The sequence below is a fragment of the Capsicum annuum genome, chromosome 7 (genome assembly GCF_002878395.1).
Source record: "Capsicum annuum cultivar UCD-10X-F1 chromosome 7, UCD10Xv1.1, whole genome shotgun sequence".
NCBI classification, from domain to species: Eukaryota; Viridiplantae; Streptophyta; class Magnoliopsida; order Solanales; family Solanaceae; genus Capsicum; species Capsicum annuum.
In genome coordinates this window covers 72,500,230-72,514,070 of record NC_061117.1, presented here as the reverse complement: position 1 = coordinate 72,514,070, position 13,841 = coordinate 72,500,230, and positions in this window count along the sequence as shown.

Here is a 13,841-nt window from a genome sequence, read left to right as displayed (position 1 = left end):
CTAAATCAGCCCATTTCCTGCCATATCATACCTCCTACTCAGCTAAAGATTATGCTAAGTTGTAAATTGGAGAGTTATTCAGATTGCATGGAGTTCTTTAATCAATCATTTCAGAGACGGGTACTCAGTTTACCTTTTACTTTTGGAAAGCCTTTCAGAAGGGTCTTAGTACCCAAGTTTACCTTAGTTTAGCTTTTAATCCTCTGATAGATGGTCAGGTAGAGAGGACTATTTAGACTCTAGAAGATATGTTGAGGGCATGTGTGCTTTCTTTTAAGGGTAGTTGGGATGAGAATTTGCCATTGATTGAGTTTTCATACAACAATAGTAACCATGTTAGAATTTAGATAGCCCCATTTGAGGCACTCTATGGGAGGAGATATAGATCACTTGTTGGTTGGTTTGAAGTGGGTGAGGCCGCATTGATAGGGAAAGATATAGTGTTAGAAACCATGGAGAGAGACCAATTGAAACAGCTCAAAGGCGTCAAAAATCATATTTAGATATGAGGAGAATAGATCTTGAGTTCAAAGTTAATGACTCATTTCTTCTTAAACTGTTACCCATGAAGGCGTAAAGAGATTTGGAAAAAAAGGGCAAGCTTAGTCCTCGCTATGTTGTCCCTTTCAAAATATTGAGTTGTGTTGGGAAGGTGGCATATAAGCTTGAGTTGCCTATCGATATGTCCTTCGTTCACCCCATGTTCGATGCGTCCTTGTTAAAGAAGTGTATTGGTGATCCATTGGTTATAGTACTATTAGAAAGCACAGATATTCGTGATAACCTCTACTATGAAGAAATTCCAGTCGAGATCCTTGATCACAATATTCATAGACTAAGGAACAAAGAAGTTCCCTTGGTCAAAGTTCTTTGGCGAAATCAATCCGTTGAGGGAGCACATGGGAAGCAGAAGAAGATATGCAAACCAAGTACCCTTATATTTTAGCTATATATTCATATTATGTTCAAGGTAACATATCTCTTCTGATCATCTCTTTTTATTCCAAGTTTTGGCTTTATATAGCCTTTCATTCGATAGTTCTTGCATTTGCAAATCAACTTAGTCAGGCTTTCAGTTGTGCAAGCCAGTTATATCGTCAGTTTTATAGCATCTCTGCTTCATTAGTCACATTCAAGGATGAATGCTCTCAATGGAGAGATATTGTAATACCCCAAATATTTCTAGCTCAGTACAACCCGTAGTACGTACTTGTAGAACATAGAATCTAAAAAAAATAAAAGTTAGGAGTTGAGAGACGTAGTCATTTTGACTCCCTTTAAACTTCAATTATTTTTAAGTTGACCCTACGAGCTTTGAGATAATGATTTTAGAGTTAAACAATATTGAAGGGTGAAAATATCATGTCTCGGGAAAGTTTTGGAATTTTTGGATGAGGATTGGATCGTACTCGAATTGGCAAAATAGTAGCTCACCGCGATTAGGCTGTGTCACGATGAGTATCGCGGTGAGGAGGCCACCGCATCGCGGTGGGGGGAAAATTTGCATTTGTCAATTTCTAGAGGTTCATCATGATTTCACCGCATCATAGTGAATCCTAAATAGCAATTGTCACAATCCAGTGAGTAACCGCGATTCCACCACGTCGTAGTAAGTATCACAATGACCCCCTCACTGTGTCGCAGTAGAGCCTTAATCGACATTCCAATTGTAGGATTTTAAATCCCAAAGGAAATTTTGTGTTTCATCAAGCCCCCAAATCATGTAAACAGAATATTAATCATAATATCGAGCTAAATATGCTCATTACTCATCAAATCCCTCTCACTTAAAACCCTAGGCTTCAACATTCAGCTTCAAGAATCCCCAAATTTCCACTATTCTTTTCCAAAAATAGTTCAAAATTCAAGGTTCCCAATTCAAGAACTCCAAGAATCAACCTTAAAGAATATAAATAGGATCTCAAAACCAAGCTTCTTCATCAAGTTTATAAATTAAGGTATGTGGGATTTTGAATAAGGATAAATCTTTCATCCTTGTTCTCAAATCTACTTTTAATTACGAATTTACATGATTTTACATGAATTTCAACTTAGGGTTCACACCCATTTATTTCTAACTAAAAGTTTTGATGCTTTAAGTGATTTTGATGTTTAATGGCATGTTTACATTCGTAAATTCATGTGTATGACTATATTTTCCAGGTTTTGAGCTGAATTTTGAATATTTGCATTATCAAGTATGAACATTATGATGTTTTGACATGAAATTGAAGCATGGGTTATCAAGCCGTTGTTGAATATTGTTATATCAAGAGTCATTATACTTTTAAGCATCCTATGATATGTTTATAGGTAGCTTTGAATAAATATTTGATCTGATGATCTTTAGCCAAGATATGGAATCCACTTTACCACTTAAATTTAGTTTTGAATGAACTTATGCACAGTTAGCTTTCAGTTTGAAATATTATGACTTTTAAAAGTAGATTTCCGATAGAATGAGCATATAATTAAGGGAGTAGTATTTAGCAAGCGGGAAGTGTGGGTTTAGCTAATCCTGCTTTAATAGAACTATAAGCCAACGTAGGTACAAATTCAGTATTCCCATTTCTATATAGATGACAGTTACAAATATGATTACTTAGCTCAGGTTATACTCCCTGGCAAGAAAATGACACCTCTCCCCAACGTGAGGTTTTCCCCTTAGAGGAACAAGATGTTGGACTCCATGATAGCTCACATGGTTTATGTCGGTTAAGATAACCTCCCTAATAGTAAAGAACAACAGAAAGGTGTTTAAAAGAAGTTTCCCTAACAATAAAGATCTTCAAAATAGTTTTAAAAGTATTTTTCCTACAGTTTAACAAAAAAGAATAATAGATAACAGTTCAGCTTTTAGACTTTGAATATGAGGGATCGCCAGTTTACTTTGTATGTTTTATTATTCATGATTTATGGTTTTCAGATTTTAGTTATTCCAGCCATCTCAATCATCACATACAACATGCATATTTTATGAATTTTTATACCATTAAGATATTGATTTACTGTATATTCACCCCCATATACTCAGTACATCCTCAAAGTACTGATCCACATATATGTCTATGTGCTACATTGTCTCATAATATTTGTTTAGGTGCTCAGTCTAAGCAGCATGAGTTATTTCAAGCATCTCTATCTACATCCCTACAGTTGGTGAGTCCTCGTGGTTGAGGGGCCCATTTGTACTGATTTTCATCTTTCTTATTATTTGATTTGTTGTTTCCATCTTAGTTTGAGTCAGTTAGGGATATGTACCAAAGGCTCTCTAGTTTCTTAGAAGTAGAGGCTTGTCGAACCAATAGCTATTGGTTTTAGACTTTTGGCATTTTTTATCCAGATAGTATATTCAGTTAATCTCAGATAGTTTTGATATAATTCAGTATTGAGTCTTGATTTGTATACCTTAATGGGAGTTATAGACTTAGTAGTAGGCTTACAGGGTTAGCTTGAGACTACTAGTAGTCTTAAGAATCGTTTGGCATCTCGAGACTATGTTTTGGGGTGTTACAGATATATACACCCTATTGACTTTTTTCATTTTTATACACTCTTAGTACTTGTAAAAATATATTTGATTCCAAGATTCAAATTTGATCTTGGGATTCCCTTCTTTGATTTTGGTTGTTTATGTAGTTAAAGACTTTGGGTTTCATCCATTGATTATTATGATATTGTTTGAATTTCTACAATTATGAATTAATTTGATCGTATTGATAATGAGAGCGTCTAATTTCCTTAGCTAGGGTTGTGGTAACCTTGGCTAGACAATTTAGTAGTGTAAGTGTTCAATCCTTCTAGATAGTTATTGTTGTATTCATTGTGGTTTTCTTCTTACATATTTCTTTCTTAAAGATTGCAAATGTTAGGATCCAGCCTATATTCACTACGAACCCTAGAATAAGGTAGAGATTGAGCAAAGAAGATTACAATAGTGATTTGGAGTTATCTACCAAAATAAGATTATCTGCATTATCTACATAAGATTGTTAACTTACATCTAATAAACTTGATACTGATAGGCGATAGTTAAAGTTAGGGTACACAGTAAGGGTAAGCAAGATGATTCTCTGATATAGAGAAGAGATAAGTGAAATTCATCAAAGTATGCTAAGGGGCAGTTTTGATACCTAACTATCAGATTCTACATTAACAACTATTTGATATTTATATTGAGCACAAGAATCCTACTGAGTGAGAAGCCAGGGAGAATAAAATCATGGTGTTTGTTTCTGATGGTTTACAATCAAAGATTTCAAGTTTGGTAACTTTTTGAAGATTACAATTAAAAATCCCCTATTTAGTTTTAATACTTCCTATTTATTCCAGTAAACTAGAGAGACAAGTCTACATATTCCCTGTGGGTTCAACACCAACCTGAGTTGGGTTACTTTACTTAATAGCAACTGCTTTATCTTTATTTGGAGGCATAGTAAGGATATTGACCAAAATTTTTGTGTCATTGCTAGGGAATATGGTGTTGAGGTGTTGATTGAGCTTGCTAATCTTTTTAGGCTTTCTTTTTTTTTCATTCTTAGTTGTTGTACACCAGTGTATGCCAAAAACCTAGAGTTAAGGAAATCCCTTACTCCCACTGAATCTGAACCCTCAAAAGTTTTTACAACCTAATAGTATGATTACGAAATAGTATGTGCAAGCCATTTTGAAGGGGTTTGGGATAATCCTAATAAGGTACCTCTCCCCACTCTAGGTAATTTATAAATTATTGATCGACAGGTGAAAAAGTTATTGGCAGATGTACCTACTAACTAGAGAAGGAATGAAGAGGCCCAATTAGCTCAGAAAGTAGAGCTAGCCAGGCCAAGACCGACAGTTTATCGTCGAGCAGCAGTTGATGATAATCGAGATAGAGTTCAATGTAGTCAGGCTCAAGTAATCCTAACATTCTAGTATTATAATTCATTTAATAATAAGGAGGATATGGGATACGTTGAGAAGGCAAAAAAACAAGATATCATTCCACCTGCACTACCTGCTAATGTGAAATTTGGCATTACTAGTGATATGATATAACTTTTTAATCTAAAAAGGTGTATTTTTAGGCTTGTCTATAGACAATGCAAATATGCATCGTGAAAGTTTTGTTGGTATATGCACTTCCTATATTATTTTGAGTGTAGACCAGGAGGCACTCTAGTTGAGATTGTTCCCCTTTTCATTGACTCTAGAAGCTTCTTTGTAGTTGGGGGAACTTTTGAGAGGATCTATTACCACTTGGAATGAGTTGTGCAGGCAATTTTTAAATTATTTTTTTCTCTCAACAAGAATATTGTAGTTAAAATATAATATATACAAGTTCAGAAAGCTACTTTCAGAGTCGATATATAATTCTTCTTTCTAATTTAAGAAGAAGTTGATCATGGTACCCAAACATTATATTTCAGGGATGAACTTGCTGGAGATATTTTATAGAGCCCAAAACATCAATTACCGAGCTATGGAAGACACAATTTCTAGAAGGGCATTTATGAGATTATGTTGGGAAGCAACATTTAAGGTTTTAGACTAGATATCCCTTACCACCAGAGGGTGGCATACTCAGGAGGCTGAGAGGGGTGTTGGAACTTATAACATTGGATCTTTTGGAGATCATAGAGTAGTTGATTATTATTTTTCATAAGAGATTGTATAGTTAAGGATTGATATTGGTCGGTTGACTTAGAGGTTCGCAATAGTGAATTTTGAGAAGGCGAACATGGTAGGTCCATAGGGTTCAACCTCTAGAGCATATAAGTCTAACTTGGAAGAGGAAGGCAAGTATATTATTGCAAATTGGTGTGTTTCCGAGCCAAATGAAAAGGAAGCCAAGTATGGAACTATTATAGAGATAGATACAGAGATCATACTAGGGAGCGTGATGGTGAATGGAAAAGAAAGGAAGACTACAAATAGGATGGGGATAGGTATGTTCCACTTGGTAGTTGAGATACTGAATCAAGAATGTAAGTGTTTTTGTCCACACTAGTGAAGGGTTAAGAAAATCAAGAGATATGTCCTATGGAGATTACAGAAAATATCTCAAGTCTAACATAGAAGGTAGAGTCTTATATTACTGTAATCAAGCAATGTTAGATAAAGTTTAAGAAGATATATCCTTCTTCAAATAAAAGGCAATTAGTCATTCTTTCGAGCAACATAGTTTTGAATTTGAAAACCAGTAATTGTCAAGCCATCATAATATGCGAGATCCTTCTAATGTTGATCTCTCTATGCCTACTGATGAGGATTCATCAAATGATAGTGCTATGATTGATGATATACTTGAGGTGGAGTATAATAAATCAATATTTATTTATGGTGATGTTGATAATGATAATAGTAAGGGAAGGGCCAACTAGCCTAATCATAATTTACACTATTATAGTGCAATTACTTCCTTGCCCTTAGTAGAGAAGGAGGAGGACCTAGGGCATTCACTCTTTAGAGTACTATTAGGCCTTTTAATGTAAGACAGGTTTTGCATGACTTAGGATCTATAATACATTTAATGCCACGTGTTATATACAAGTTGTTAGGGATAGGGAAACTAAAACCTACATCAATGAAGTTGTTGATAGCAGAAACATTTATGAAAAAACCAGTGGTTGTTTTGTGTGATGTAGTAGTATGGGTGGCATCCTTTATGTTCCCAACATATTTCATGATTCATGATAGTGAGATGGACTTTCAAGCCCCTATTATATTGAGTAGACCGATTCTAGAGATAGTCAGGGCACTGATTGATATGAAGATATAGTAGATGACATTCAAACTGAATAATGAGCAAGTGTTTTTTATATGTGCCAATCAGTGCAGCAATCATATGAGATGCGGGTAGTTTTAGTGATAGACACTATTGATAATGATGTTGATATAGGGTTTGTACCCATAAAAGAGATGCTTGGCTCAAAGAGTTAGTAGGAACAATCATAAATTTAGAGAATGATGAAATTGAAGAGTATGATGATATGGTTAAAGCATTGCATGGTAGAGGTTCTTATGATTATGATCTAACAAGTTTGATCATGATCTTTAAAATAGAACCAAGCCTCTTATGAAACCATCCATTGAAGAGCCTCTAATTTTAAAATTGAAGGCCCTCCTATATTATTTATAGTATCTATTCTTATGGGCTAAAAATACCTTACCGATGATCATTGTTGCAGATTTGGTAGAGTCACGGGTGGAAGCATTAGTATATGTATTTCAAAGGTTCAAAAGAGCCATTGGTTGCATCATAATAGATATTGTGGGAATTCCACCAGTATTTGTACTCAAAAAATATTGCTTGAGTCAGAATATGTTCCCAGCGATAAGCATCGGCGAAGATTGAACCCTCCTATATAGGAGGTTATAAAGAAAGAAATTATTAAGTGGTTAGATGTTGGAGTGGTTTACCCCATTGTATATAGCAAGTGGGTCTGCCTAATTCAATGTGTGATAAAGAAGGATGGAATTACAGTAGTTCCCAATGAGAAGAATAAACTTGCGCCCATGATACCGATGACTGGTTTGAGCATTTTAGTGGATTATAGGGAGCTAAATATTTGTCCATAGAAGGACTATTTCTCTTTGCCTTTCATGAATCATATGCTTGATAGACTAGCAAGCTGGCTTTGTTATTGTTTTCCTTACAGGTACTCGATCTACAGTCATATTACTATTGCTCTAAAGGACTAAGAAAAGATAAAATTTACTTATGAGACTTTTGCATTAAAGAGAATGTTATTTGGGTTTTGCAATGCTCATGCCACCATTAAGCGATGCAAGATGTCTATATTCTCTGATATAGTGGAGGACACAATTGAGGTTTTCATGGATGATTTTTAAGTTGTTGGGAAATCCTTTGAAGATTATTTATCCCATTTGTCCATTGCCTTATAGAGATGCGAAGAGAGAAAATTGGTGTTAAATGTGGAAAACTGCCATTTTATGGTAAAATAAAGGTTTGTTCTCAGTCACAAGATCTCCAGACAGTGTAATACAGTGGACAAAGTTAAGATTAAGGTAATTAAAAAGTTTCCACCACCAGTTTAGTTAAAGGTACACAAAGCTTTTTGGGCCATACAAGCTTTTATAGGATGTTCATCAAGGACGTCTCAAAAATTACAAATCCTCTATGCAAGCTTTTAGAGAAAGAGGTGAAATTTGTGTTTGATAATGCATGTCTGAAAGACTTCAAGTGCATTAAGGAATATTTGATTTTGGCTCCTATCATGGTGTCCCCTGATTGGTCTTCCCTATTTGTGGTCATATATTATGTGAGTGGAGTAGATTTAGCTCTAGTCCTAGGATAAAAAGAGAGAGAACATCCTTCATCTAATTTATTATGCCAGTAAGGCATTAAAGCCCAAACAGAGGAACTATATAGTTACAGAGTAGGAGTTTATTGTAGTGTTTTTTTCCTTCAAAATATTCTAATTTTACTTTATTGGGACCAAAGTCATAGTTCACATACTATTAAAATCAGGTAGTTCATACTATCTCCCAGCAAATAGGAGATACTAAGAGCTCAAAACTTCTTTTTAGCACGCCCACTCCTGAGAAGAGTATTCCAGGTCCTAGCCTCACTACCAATCCTATCTTTAGAATCCCTGAATTCCAAAAGGATAAATTCCCTAATCTCAGTGATGACATTAAGTTTTCTAGAAAAATCTTAGAGCAAATCAATTATAAGCTCTCTAAATTCAAAATTTCTGAAAAAGAGAAAGTCGAGTTCTGCAACCAAATGGAAAAGAACTCTCTTTCCAAACTCACCAACGAATGTTTTTCTACTAAGAAAAATTATTATAAATGACCTCTCCTCTAGACGTCCAGTTTTAAGAGAACCCTTACCTCTCCACTTCTAACCATTATGGTAAAGGAATAACCGAATGGAATGTTGATGGTTTGGCTGAATACCAAATCTATAACAAACGTCATAAAATGGGCATTGCCATCACATCTTATAAAATTAGAGGAGCTTCCTACAAAGAGGCAGCCATAATGATTATAGAAGAATTCACTGGTATGATAAAACACTGGTGGGACAACTACTTCACAGATGACGTTAAGAGCCTTATCTATGAGCCCATGGCTATGGAAATGCTCATTGTCAAAAGTGAAAGTGGACAAGAAATTCTTGAACAGGTCGCGAAAGAAGACACATGTGCTACCCTCCTATATCATATAGCTAGACATTTTATAGGAGAACCAAATTATTTCAACATAGGAGTTTAGAAATCCTTAACAATCTCAACTGCAGAGATCCATCTGACTTTAGATGATATAAGGACACCTTTTTGGTCAAAATCATGATTCGACCTGACTGTAACAATGACTTTTGGAAAGAACGCTTTATTAGTGGTCTCCCTCCTCTGTTCACAGACAAGGTTAGGACCAAAATCAAAGATAGATTCGAGGGAAAAATACCTTACGGAATTTTAACTTATGTGGATATAATAAGCTTCATTACCACCATAGGGATAGACCTCTGCACCGACCTTAAGCTTAAGAAGCAACTAAAGAATGACATCACTTCCAAATATGGGCTAGGAACCTTCTGCCAAGATTTCGGTTTCACGAATCTGTCTTTTCATCTAGTAAAAAACATAGGAAAAAATCCTATAAGTCACATAGAAAATCCAAACCTAGAAAAGAGTCCTCTAAAAAGGAGTCTTACAAAGCTAGTAGAAAAAGTAGGAAAAAATCCTCTAGAAATAAAGATGTTTGTTGGAATTATGGTAAAACTGGCCATAGAGCTAAAGATTGTAAATCTGGCAAAAAGAGTAAGATCAACCAATTAGGTCTCTCTGAAGAAACCAAAGAGAAATCATTCTCTATAATGGAAGACTCATCAGACTCTTCCGACTCTTCCAGCTCTTCTAGTGACGATTATAGCGATGAAGAAATTATCAACGCCGCATATGAGTTCAATCGATCCCAGTCTAGCCAAGATTGTGCTTGTAATGGTATATTCTGTACTTGTACAAAAAAGACTGTTAATGTCATCTCTGGAAATCCTAAAGAAATCCTGTTTCACATCATAGGGCACATCTAAGATGATGAGGCTACAAATAAATATCGTCTAGAGCTCAAAAGATTGATGCTTTCTCATGAAGAAATACCCCCAAACCTATTATTCAGCCATTTAGCATGAAACAGGTTATATGTCAATTTGATAAACCTGCGGAACGGTCTATAGTCAATCTCAAGGGTGAAATTCCAGCCAAAATCCCCACCTGACAATGTCTTCCGCCCGGATCGGCCCGCAGAGCGAGCCTTGGGTCCAAAAAGAGGGGCAGTGCCCCACTTTCGTTTCACGGAATAAGTAAAATAATTTCAACCCTCAAGGGAGAAATCAGAGACCTAAAAATCAGACTTGATCGAGTGGAACTCAAGATTCTTACCGAACAGGTTCTAAAGAACGTGCCTCCTCCAGAGAATGTCTCCCCACCAGGGAGTCCTAGAACTTCCCCAATAATCAATGATCTTATTCACAACGATCATCTCAGAGAGCCAGATTCATTCCCCAGCTCAGATTCTCCCTCTACCTCTAGTACAGCAATCACAACCATTAAAGCTTACTGTGAACACACCGCAGTAAAAATTGTCATAAACAAAAACTTCGTTCTTAACAGAGTAGCCCTCTTTGATACTGGAGCCGATAGCAATTGTATCGTCAAAGGACTTGTGCCCACTAAATATCTACAAAAAATCACCTCTCGTCTACTCAGCCATAGGGGAAAAGATAAAAATCGATTATAAGCTTTCTAAAGCTCATATCTAAAACAATGGCATTTGTCTTGTTAATGATTTTGTCATCACTGAAGATATCATTCTAGGAATCCCTTTTGTCAAACAAATTCGACCTTACACTAGCGATTTTGATGGAATTCGCACAACGATTTAAAATCAAAATCTGTTCTTCCCCTTATTAAGGCCCTTCTCACAAGAAGAAGGCAACCTTATTAAAGATAAGACTACTTTTAAAATTAACAGACTTTCTTCACACATTTGTTTTCTTAAACAAGAAATTCAAATAAAGAAAATTGAACAAATTTTAAAAACCCCGGAGATGGTAAATAAAATTGCCAATCTTCAAAAGACTTTCAAAGAAGATAATTGTTCCGAATTTCATAATGTCTTTTGGGAAAGAAAAAGACATTTAGTAGAACTTCTATACATTACTGGTTTTAACAAACAGCCCATTCCTACCAAGGCTAGGCCTATTCAAATAAACCAAGAAATAATGGAAATCTGCAAAAATGAGATCAGTCATTTACTAAAAAATGAGATTATCAGAACCTCAAATTGTCCTTGGAGTTGCTCTGCCTGTTATGTAAATAACAGTGCAAAAAAGGAGCGAGGAACTCCCAGGCTCATAATAAATTACAAGCCTTTGAATGTGGTTTCAAAATGGATCCGACATCCAATTCCTAACAAAAGGGATCTTTTAAAAAGAACTTTCAAAGCCAACCTTTACAATAAGTTTGATATGAAGTCAGGATTCTGGCAGATTCAAATTGATGAAAAAGATAATACAAGACTGCGTTTAATGTCCCTTTTGGACATTATGAATGGAACGTCTTACCATTCGATCTTAAAAATGCTCCATCAGAGTTTCAGAACATCATGAATAATATCTTCAATCCTTATAGTCATATGTCGATTGTTTATATTGATGATGTGCTTATTTTCTCAGAGAATATTAATTCTCATTTTAAACATCTCAACACTTTCTTTAAGATTGTTAAGTTTAATGGTTTAGTCATAAGTACAAAGAAAATGAAGCTCTTTCAGACATCTATAAGATTTTTAGGGCATGATCTTTATCAAGGCAGTTATAAACCTATTTGCAGGGCCATAGAGTTCTCCTCCAAATTCCCTAATGAAATTAGCGATAAAACCCAACTTCAAAGGTTTTTAGGAAGTCTTAACTATGTAGAATACTTCATCCCTAACATTAGAAAGGTCTGCGAACCTCTGTACAAATAACTTAAAAAGGCCCCAGTTCCTGGGAGCTCTGATCAAACTAATGCTGTCATTAATGTAAAGGAATTAGTTAAAAACCTTCCTCGCTTAGGAATTCCTAACCCTGAAGCCTTTATGATTGTTGAAACTGATTCTTCTGATATCGTATATGGAGTTATCTTGAAGCAAAAAGTTGATGCTAGTTATTTTGAACAATTAGTCAGATTTACATCTGGAATAAGGAATTCCGCTCAAAGAAATTACAACACTGTTAAAAAGGAAGTTTTATCTATAGTGCGATGTATCACCGAGTTTCAAGATGATATTATGAATAAAGAATTTTTACTACGAGTGGATTGCAAATCCGCTAAAGAAATTTTACAAAAGGATGTTAAAAATCTGGTTTCAAAACAAATATTTGCTAGATGGCAAGCTCTCCTATTTAGCTTTGATTTTCTAATAGAATTTATCAAAGGAGAAAACAATTCCCTTCCCGATTTTCTAACAAGAGAATTCTTACAGGGCCGAAATGAGACCCACAACACTGGGGAAAACCCCAGTAAGAAGCAAACAGGAATAAACCAAGATGGCTAGACCATTTGATCTTCTGTCCGCCAATGCCAACTAGATTGGTAGATTTGAAGACAAACAAGCCTTTTGGTAAAGGGCAATCATCAAGTTCATCTGTTCAGTCAAAAATCAAACTTGATCGAGTGGACCTCAACATTCTTACCGAACAGGTTCTAAAGAACGTGCCTCCTCCAGAGAATGTCTCCCCACCAGAGAGTCCTAGAACTTCCCTAATAATCAATGATCTTATTCAAAACGAACATCTCAAAGAGCTAGGTTCATTCCTCAGCTCAGATTCTCCCTCTACCTCCGGTACAGCTATCACGACCATTAAAGCTTACAGCGAACATATCGCTGTAAAAATTGTCATAAACAAAGACTTCATTCTTAAAAGAGTCGCCCTCTTTGATACTAGAGCCGATAGCAATTGTATCGTCAAGGGACTTGTGCGCACCAAGTATCTACAAAAAATCACCTCTCGTCTATACTCCACCTCAGGGGAAAATATGAAAATCGATTATAATCTTTCTAAAGCTCATATCTGTAACAATGGCATTTGTCTTGTTAATGATTTTGTCATCACTGAAGGTATCACTGAAGATATAATTCTAGGAATCCCTTTTGTCAATCAAATTTGACCTTACACTAGTGATTTTGATGGAATTCGCACAACGATTTTAAATCAAAATCTGTTCTTCCCCTTATTAAGGCCCCTCTCACAAGAAGAAGGAACCTTATTAAAGAGAAGACTGCTTCTAAAATTAACAGACTTTCTTCACACATTAGTTTTCTCAAACAAGAAATTCAAGTAAAGAAAATTGAACAAATTTTAAAAACCCCGGAGATGGTAAATAAAATTGCCAATCTTCAAAACAAATAATCCGTTTGCCTAAACTCTCTTGTAATGTTTTCAGTTGATGTTTGAATAAAATTTTGTAAGTTGTTTTAACTGTTTTTGCTTTAATTGTTTTCTTTCAAATTTCTCGCATATTTCATCAATTAATCCTTTAAGATCCTCTTTGTGGTATCAAAGCCATGTTGGTAGTATATGCACTTAGCATGAGCAGCTAAGTACATATACTGTCTAAAGCATGGGAAAATTATTTTCATATAAGATATGTATTACTTTAATCCATTTATGATGAAACTTCTAAATAAATTATTTTAATATATCCTGTCCTATAATGGGGTTTTTCTATGTATGGGGTATTCGTTTTCTCTAAGTGTTTGAAGTATCCAATTAATCTTCGGTTTCGGACGTTGGTCAGCCTGAAAGTGTGGTCTCAGCTAAGGTAAGCATTAGACCCTGTTGGTGG